We start from the raw sequence: 10,632 nt of genomic DNA, 5'->3' as shown, positions 1-10,632 counted from the left end.
CAGTTAGGGTGGGAGTGTTGTAAGATTTTGGGATGTCCCATAGCATTCACCAGTCCCTGTGAAACGGTAAGGGTGTAGCAAATCCATGATTGGTCACGAAATTCTTTAGATGGTTTAGACTAAGGTGGGTCAATTCGTAAGACTGTGGGAGGGCCACATCATGCTTGGAATCAGGAATTGGTAGGTCGTTGGAGACCGGGTTGTGATATAAGACTACAGTTGGTCATGTAACATTCACTTTTAGCATTGGATTTGGTGACAAGATAGTTTGATCATTTATTGTCAGATGAGGCTTTCTTTCTGATAGTTTATTTTATTTCCTTCCTTTTATAGCTTATTTTAGTATTTTTTTTCTCTATTTTTATTAGTATTGCATTGTATGTTCTTTATTTTCTTTATCGTGGATTGTGTCGGGTACTTTCTATTTTGCAGGGTTTTGGAGCTCGTTGTGGTTGTGGATTAGCTTAGAGACAGGATTTGTGGGCTTTTGATGCGTCATTGGGCTTTACGGATCCATCAAAGGAGAATTGGGCTTAAAAAGTTGAAGACTTGGATGAAGTGGGCTTATGAAGATGGGTCTTTTATTCTTATTTTGGGCTTGGACAATCCACATTTGAAGCTTGAATATGATTCGCCAAATTTGAATCATGTGAGGTATGGAGGGGACCAAGCGAATCTTGAGTAATGGAGTGGTGTAGTGGAGAAAAAAGAGCCAATAGAACTCCAGCATCATTTGCGAGGGTGGAGACTCAGTCGCGCAACACTTGCGAGGGTACCCACGCAACTGCACACTTTTGGCATTTTGGTCATTTTGAGCACCATTTACTTGGGGGGTTAGGTCTAGCAGCTCATACTTCGATTTTCCACCATTGGAGACCATTGGAGGCAATTTTTGGAGCTTGATACATATTCTTCTCATCTTTCTAAGTAACTAGTAGTTTCTTGATGCAAAAACACTTTTCTGATTGTTATTTTGTTGCCATGAGTGGCTAATTTTACTATTTTGGTTAACGTTGGCTAAAACCCTTGGATATTTGTGGGTTTTGAAGGATTCATGCTTAATTGTCATTTATCTTATGTTTATGATTCTAGTTCATATTTATTATGCTTGTTTAATACTTTGATCATGAGCTTGGTACTTGAATGGGCAATTGTTGGTTTATTTCTTTGGTTTAGCATTGAATCATTGAATTTACTTAAAACAAGGGCTTTATGAAGGTAGAAATCTTCTCTAGCTTATGAATCATGACTCCTTTATGGATATGTAAGCATTGACATCCTCTAGGAATTGGGGATTCCTTCATTCTTAAGGGTAATCAACTTTCTTGGGTTTAATTGCTTCAATTGAATCCTTGATTTTGATTAATAAGGTGTGTTGTGGGTTTCCCCAACCTCCATACTATATATGAGGAATCTTGGCATATCATGCTTCATGATTGCTATAACCAATTTGGGGTGAATGATAAGCTTCATATTGAATCATAATGATAAACACAGAAATATTCATTGTGTTGAATTGCCTTGGTTAACCAATTCTCCCCAATATTTGAGCATCTCACCATCTTGCTTAATTGCAAGCTTTTAATTTATTCAAGTCTTTTAGTTTTCAAGCAATCAAAACATCCCCCCTTTTAGTTTAATTGTAGTTAGTTAGTTTTATTACACTAGTTCTATTGCATTGTGTAACGACCAAAAATTTCAACCAATTTAAAACATTTTATTTCATTCAAAAACCATTAAGTTCATACATCTTGTTTTCAAAATAGTTTAAACATTAGAGTATCCCCCAGAACCATATCACATAGATCATAAAACATGAGGAGCGGTACGATCACGCCTTCGCCTTGCCACGATCTCCTGAAGCACCTGAAACGATAAACCACAACTATAAGCCCGAAAGCTTAGTGATTTCCCCCAAAGTACCCATACACACATAAACATACGCATACAATAAAGAACAACATACTACAAGTCCAATCAACCTTCCGGTTGGAATACCCCTGGCCCTCAACCATCGAGTTGGAATGCCTACATACTACGAGCCCAATCATCCTACCGGGATGGAATACTCTCGGACCACAACCATCGGGTTGGAATGCCCTGCCCATACAACTATATGTACAACAATAACTACTATGGGTCCAATCATCCCTCATGATGGAATACCCCAGGCCCCTCAACCATCGGGTACGAATGTCAACATACTATGAGTCCAATCATCCTACCGGGATGGAATACTCCTAGACCACAACCATCAGGTTGGAATGCCCCACTTCCTATACATACAGTAACTACTACTACTATGGGTCCAATCATCCCTCAGGATGGAATACCCTAGGCCCCTCAACCATCGGGTTGGAATGCCAACCTACTATGAGTCCAATCATCCTACCGGGATGGAATACTCCTAACCCACAACCATCGGGTTGGAATGCCATTATGCACTAGCAAACATGTATACATAACAGGTAACCACATAACACTCTACAGAATCAACATACTAGGGCCCTATCATCCTACCGGGATGGAATACCCTATGCTACTGCTCAACATACATATACCACAGGTAACATCCTACCAGCATACATAAGGCAAGACCAACTATAGGTCTATACTCATAACCACTACTCAACTACCAGGGTGCTGACCCAATAGAATCAGCCATCACTAAACTATCCATTCCTCTAGGATACTAAGCTAACAAAGCATATCATCATATCATCATCCTATCTACCAGGATACTAGCAAGCATATCATCACATAAACATAACAAGCTCTAAACAACAATTCAAAGGGCTGGCCTTGGTGCCTTAGACCCTTAAGTACAGTGAGGATAACTCACCTGAAATGAAGAACCGAACCACAAAAGCTCACACCCGAAACACTGCTCCAAACTCCAACACCTATTGCCATCAATGGACCATTGACATAAATAACCAATTACCATAACACCCTTGAAGGTAAAAGTAAAAGTCCAGGCCAAAGTCAAACTTCATGACTGACTCTACTCTCCAAGTCAACCTGTTGACTCGTCGAGTCCTTATACTCTGAAAACTCATAGAACACGACTCAACTTGCCGAGTCACCCCAAGACTCGTCGAGTTCAACGATCTCCGAGTCCCATTCCACTCAACTCACAGAGTCACCTCCTGACTCATTGCTTCGAGGCTTAACCAGAAGAGATTGGGTTCTGCGACCAGACTTGCCGAGTCCAAGGCAATCTTCAACAGACTCGCCGAGTTGTTCTTCCAACTCGCTGAGTCCATGCGCATGTTCATACAACTCGTCGAGTACACCGATGTGACTCACCGAGTCTCTCCAGTTCTCAATCCATATAGTGGCTTTTCGAGCCATGCAGGGGCTCCAATCCATAGATCCACTCTTCTACAGTCTAACCCTCACATAGAGTTGCAAACCTTACGGGAAACCAAGGAGATATAGGCCCAAAACACTCTAACGCTAGGGTTAAGGACTAGGGGGCTTCACCAACAACTCTTAGACATAAGCTTTATGACATTTTGGACCATCACAAGCCTAGATCTGAGGTAGCAACCTCAGATCTAAGCCTCTAACTCGAAATAGCTCTCAATCATACCAAAAATGCCCCAAATCTCAAATGATAATAGATCTAGATGCAAAAGAGCCCCCAAGCAACTGATTATTACCTCTAATATAAGCTCCAACTGAAGTAGATCCCGGATCTACACCACCCCTTTGCAGCGAACCTCTTGATCTTCAAGCCCCTTTTCCAAGATTTCCTCCTCCAAAGCTCTATTCTCTTTATTAATGGAGGCTCACTCGATTCTAGGGTTTCTGGATCTCAAAAGAGTAGCAAAGAGGCTGAGGGTGGGTTATAATGTGCTTTATATAGGGCACAACCCCTGGGATTAGGGTTTGCTCTCTTCAGTACCAACTCGTCGAGTCCAAGCCACCGACTTGGCAAGATGGCCACTTAAACCGCGATAGAATCCCGCTCCGACTCGGCGAGTAAGAAGACCTACTCGTCGAGTCCCTTCTTTTATTTACACTTTTGGCCCTTCACTGAACTTCTAAAATTTCGGGATGTTACAACTCTCCCCTACTTAAATTAGGCTTCGTCCTCGAAGCCTACTGCAGCATACGCTTCAGAACAAACCCCTTGCACTGCAGACTCCGATTTCTCAATCAACTTAGGTTCTTACAAACCCTACTTCTGCATCTCTCTCTTAAAATGGCTTATTCTCGCGTGGCATCCTTGCCACTACTCCAAGCTGACCATTGGCCTTTCAACTCAAAAGCACCACCTATCAATCATGTTTCACCCGATAATACTAACCCTTCATATCATGGGCACACTTCCCCGCCCTGCAAACGCTAGATTCCACAAACACCCACTAAGTTCTGCTAAGACACTAATCCATCTTCCTTCGCCCAAGATTGGCGATAACCTTGATAACTTGCAACCTGGAACGAACCATGTTGCCCTTCTGATTCTATCCCTCACGCGCTAACAGGATATTGCGTCCTTCAGCTCCCATAACCCATCAACCAACCATATCGCGTAACCACTCGTACCTGGCCCAATCAGCCTCGGGCTGGAATACCAGGCACGCCTATAACGGTTCCAATCATCCCCAAGATGGTATACCCTCGCATTCTCATGTATGTTTGGCCCAATCAACCCTCGGGCTGGAATACCAAACACACCAGGTCCAATCAATCATAGGGTCCGGTTATCCTCATGATGGAATACCCTAGATTGGAATACCTCCACATACATAACTCAACCCTACAACCATACACGGAACCAAAGAACTTGTCCTTGCATCACCCTCGAACCCTTCATTTCGACACAACTGAGTGTAACCCACTCACACCTCCTCAACCATCTCTAGGCCCTCGACCTCTAATTGTAATATCCTTATATAGTCCTCATCACCGGTCCAGACTACTCCCGAGTCTGTCAACCTGCCATCTCACTTTCCTCTGTCCAAATCTCCAATTTGGAATTACTATCTTTCCCCTCTTCCAAGGAGACTGAAATCGTGTCTACGTATCATCCAATCATTGACACAACGACAACACCTCACTATACACCACCCCTTAGCGGCGCACACCACTATGCATACATACTCAGAGACTGGTAGCATAACCAGCAACCCATAAATAGCCTGCCGCATTTCCCCAACATCTTTGACACATGGAAATAATCCCACTGATTTCCATTGCATAGCAGCACTTCACTCATTGCTCAAAGATCCACAATACATATAAAGTCCTTTCCATAAATGGACCGCCTCATTGCACCACTCCAAAGACCTCATCCAACCCGCATCAGGCAATCATCCTTCAAACAACGGCTCATTCGAGAATTTCCAATTCTCCCCCACTTAGAGCACCAACTACTATCTATTGGCTGCGAAACTGGCATGCTGCTCGAACCAAACCAATACACCGCACTTTAAGGAACTTGAGTTCCTGCTAAAAGTTCCTATTTCCCGAATCATGACCTTTCTTTCTCTTGAATGCATCACCGGATACTAATACTCTAAAATCCTCAATACTAACTCCTTACTAACACATACCAAACTTTCATAACTCAAGCAGGAAACAACGGCACACATAACATAAACAAGATAAGGAAGGAAAACATATTGACTGACACCTCTGGCTCAGACCTGATCTCCTCGGTCACAAGCTGATAAGCATGCCCCGAAGCCTTCGGAGGCTCTGCTCGACCCTGACTCCCGTTAGTAAGTCTCAAGGTGGCTGGTGTTGGGGCCTGCACTAACCTGGCAGCCAGCAGAGGACATTGGGCCTTCATATGGCCCACCTGATCACAATGATAACAAATTCGGACTCCTGAAGCTGGAGTCGACTGCCTGCAATTTCTGGCTATGTGGCCCTCCTTGCCACACTTGTGGCACCCCGAAGAAGAACGACAACTTCCCCCATGCACCTTGCCGCACTTTCCGCAAGTGCGACTCCTCTGACCTCCCTGTCGATAATCCGTGGGCCTCATCCGCTACGGTGCAGGCTGCGACTGCACCGGGGCTTGCCTCTGCTCTTTCAACTAGAGCTCAATCTCTAACTCGCGCCGCCTAGCGGCCTCCTGCAACTCCAACAAGGTACTACACCTCTGCGTGGATACAAACTGTCTGATGTTCGCCTTGAGCATGCTTAGATATCGGGTCATCTGAGCCTGTTCTGACACAAACTTAGGGAAAAACATCGGCCTCTCTGTAAACATCTTGGTGATCTCCGTCACCAACTCAGAATCCTGCTTCAACTCCAAAAACTCTTGATCCAATCTCTCCCGCTCCACCCGCGGAACATAAAGAGTACTGAACATGTCTCGGAACTGGTCCCAAGTAACCGCGGCTCTCTGCGCATCAGAATATGATCCTGTGGTCAACCTCCACCAATCCTTCGCCCCAAGCCTCAACAGGTTCAGAGCACACCTCACCCTCTGATCAGTCGGGCATGAACATGTGAAGAAGCATCCCTCCATGTCTGACAACCACCTCATAGCAACAATCGGATCCTGAACTCCATCAAAAGTAGGGGGATTCATATTGTCGAAATCCTGATACTGAAAATCGCAACTGACTCCTCCCCCTGCTGCTGCCACAGCCACTATAGATGCCACGACCGTTGTCTCTGCCAGAGCTGCATAGCGCTCATCAAAATACTCAACCATGGCGATCTTGATCGACCCAAACAGTTCCGGTAACTCGGCCCGGAACATAGCAGCAACCTCCCCATGCAGGATCTCCCAAATCCTAGCATCCAACTCATCCGTCCTCATCTGACCAATAACCTCGGGTAGTGTTGATCCATCCTGATCACCCTCTCCCGATCCCGATCCCAAACCGGACCCTGACTCGAAACGTCTCGCATCCGCCATACTGAAAAAAAAACACAAGAACCTCAGATACCTCGCATAACCGCCGAGAACTAACCTCTGACCAACAACCTAGGGGTTGTGACTTCCTTGACACGCGTATGGGTCCTGTGCTTTCAGTAGTACGGGACCATACTAGCTTCCACACCTACCCATATTTGTCTCAAGTATCATCACAACACCCTATCAACACAAATAAACATAGAGAGCGCTCAATCCTCACTCCTAGAGGAATGTCTAGTTAAGATGTTATGATAGTATGTTTCGAACTTTGGTCCGATGTCGAGGTGGTTCCCAAGGGATGTTTTCATGATAGTGTTATGTGCTTATGTTATATAATTGTTGATATATATATATATATATATATATATATATATATGTCGAGATCTGCTCGATGTCGGGCGAGGCTCAATGCCGAATAGGGTTTGATGCCAGGTGGTGCCTGATGCCGGAAAAGTCGATGTCGAGCTAGAATCGATGTAGCAGGGGCGGGGCCCAAGATATGTCATATGTTATGTGTATGGTATGTGGTAGTTTGGGGAGACTCGTTAAGCTTCGTGCTTACAATTTTCAGTTTTGATTTCAGGTACTTCCACTAACAAGGGGAAGGGCTCGAGATGATTGCATGTCACCCACCATAGTTTTAGCCTGGGATGTTTAGACTATGATATTTTCTCATATGATTTTGATATAGTATTTGACACAATGTTCTGAGATACATGATTTATGGTTTTCTTTATGATGATGGATAACTTATGGTTTTATTATGAATGATTTAAAAACGAAAATTTTTGACCGTATTTTTAGGATGTTTCAGATTTATTGTGCTATCAATATCTCAGCTGTCCAGGTTTATATTGATCCTTTTTTCTTTGTATTATATTGGTCAATTTCTCACCAATTGATTCATCTAGATTGCACATCTTGTTAAAAAGTGATTATTCCAACAGTTTGATTTAATTATATGCAATGGTTGTGCAATGTTGATAAATCTTGTCATGGGGACGGTTGAGATTGAAGTATGTACAGTTCCATTCTTTTTGTTCACATAATAAAGTAATATTATGTACAATTGTTGTACATAATTTTTACTTCTTGAAATTGATGACTTCTTTTGGTATAAAAATCACTTCAAGTTGAAATAAAATGAAGTATAGTTAGGCTTGAATTTGGACCCTTGTGTATGTTGTTGTAGGGAATTCTTTGGATCACTTTATAGATGCTTGGGTAGGGGAGCTAGAACTGTTTTCCAATTGTATCCTGAAAATAATGTTCGAAGAGAACTAGTCTTAAGTTATGCTATGTGTGTTGGATTGTTGGTGGTGTAGTCATCAATTACTCTCACATGTATGTGGCATAAAAATGTTGTACTGAAACAGTGTGACATCCCCATTTTCACGGCCAGAAAAGACCGATTTTGTTTATGCTTTATGAAAATTAGAGTACCTTTTTTAATAAAAATGTTGCAGAAGTTATTCCCAGAAAAACACGATAAATACATTATCAAAGCATTTCTGAAGAAACGTATTTTATTCATTTTAAAACATTTGGGATGTCATCGTCAATACAGAAACATAAGCATAAACAGAACTTACATTCATTTACACTAGTGATCTATATCTCCTTAATCTCTCAGTGTAATGTCACTTCATATCGACACCTGTGATATAAATAAACTGAGTGGGTCAGGTTGGGAAACCTGGTGAGTACATAGGGTTTTCAACCCACAATAATATAATTATTATGTTTAAACAATCAAACAATCAACCCAATTACCTATCCCCATTATCTTCTTTAGTCTTAAGGATCTACCCTTAGAATCAGCTATTCCTCGTTTATTCATTCCTAAGGATCATCCTAAGGAAACGACACGAAGTCCATCGTTGCCACGGTTTACACAACAGGCACTAAGTCTGCATAGTCGCCAGGGGTTAGGCATCAAGTCTGCATGATCGCCAAGGTTTACACAACGGGCACTAAGTCTACATAGTCGCCAGGGTTTAGGCATCAAGTCTTCATGATCGCCAAGGTTTAGGCACCAAGTCTACATGGTCGCCAAGGTTTAGAGTACACCGGGTGAACACATCGTTCACAACACCTACAGGTTGCGAGCCTGCTAGTGTTCCACTGGACTGTCTAGCTAGGAGTCAGGCTCTGCAGGGGCAGAACTTCGTCGCTAAATCTTTCTAAGAAAGATTCGTGCAGCGCTTCAGCACTCACCTTACTATACTAAAAACTACAGAAAGAGAAGTCGAATCACGAGGGACCGAAATGATCGGTAGATAAGGAGAGAAAGACTCTTGAATCAAGAGAATGGTGCAAGAAATATGAGAGCCCAAGGCTCTTATTTATAGTAATTGAATTTTCAAAAACTACCCTCCATAATTACTTAATGACCTTATAGTTATATAAACATCTAAACACCCCTTTATAATACTATTTTAAATAGATTTAACGATACTTGTACTAACCTAATGTCGAAAGAACTCAACATTAGTCTTATAATGACCGCATCGTCGATACCTTTCTAATGATATATACATATGTATGTTATGTGTACATATATATATATATATATATATATATATATATATATATATATATATATATATATATATGATTTATACTTTATTTTAATACGTAAATATGCTATTATAATTTGTAACTCGTTCATACGAACTCCGTTTTTGACGTTATTTATATCCACGCGTAGGTGGAGACGTACTCTACAACTTTCGTTTAGACTCCGTCGGCTAATTTTGGCTTTATTTTTAAAGTTATATTTTTAACAGGCCGGGACAGGATTGGTCCGTTAAAATCTCATAACTTCTTCATCCGATGTCCATTTTCATCTGTCTTTTTATCGTTACGCTACTAATAACGATATCTTCGATTCTCGTTTAGGTTGTGTCGGCTAAAAACCGCTCGATCTAATACTCGAACTTCGGGTTGTACACCGCTAAGCCGAAACTTCGAAAAATCATAACTTCCTCATACGAAGTCAGATTTGGGCGTTCTTTTTATAGACGCTCTCAGGTTAACATATTCTATGAATTTCATTTAGATTACTAAGTCTAAAAGTTGCTCTATCATAAATTCGCTATTTACGTCTTCGCGGTGCCATGCCGGTTCTGTCTTTAAACCTCGACGGGTCATAACTTCTTCGTTATAACTCGGATTTCGGCGCTCTTTATATGTACGGAACCCTTGAGACATATTCTAAAACTTGGTTAAGATTATTTATTCTACATAATATTTTGTCGAAAAGTCATTTTCGACCCCTATTATCTCTAAATTGACTAGCCCGGATCTACGGGCGTTACAAACAGCCTTACCATTCCAATGAAGAATCATAAAGCACCTTTAAAAATTCAATTTAACTGTATGTTAGTCGATCAATTTAATAGATAAATTACTTAAAATTCTAGGATCTTGATCTAGGGAGATAATGAGAACGTTGTCTCCGACTTTAATCATACTTTGTTTCGTCAGGTTACATGCAGACTTGAGGTCCCCAGTCTGTAAGAAATCATTCTCATACACTTGATCTTTCACTGTCTTCGGTTTGATCTCCTTCTTAATTGCTTCTGTTGAAGGAACCAAAGGGTCATCAATCAAAGCAACATTTTTATTTGTTCCTGAATCAATCATCAACAGTTGTTCCTGTAAATCAAGTTCCTTCTGGTAAACAAATCCATCACTACCACTCTTTTGTTCCATTTTATTTTTAATACACTGATAAACAAATG

The sequence above is a fragment of the Lactuca serriola genome, chromosome 6 (assembly GCF_051521515.1).
Source record: "Lactuca serriola cultivar US96UC23 chromosome 6, Lser_US96UC23_V15, whole genome shotgun sequence".
In the NCBI taxonomy this organism is placed as follows: domain Eukaryota; kingdom Viridiplantae; phylum Streptophyta; class Magnoliopsida; order Asterales; family Asteraceae; genus Lactuca; species Lactuca serriola.
Note: the sequence above shows the minus strand (reverse complement) of the source record.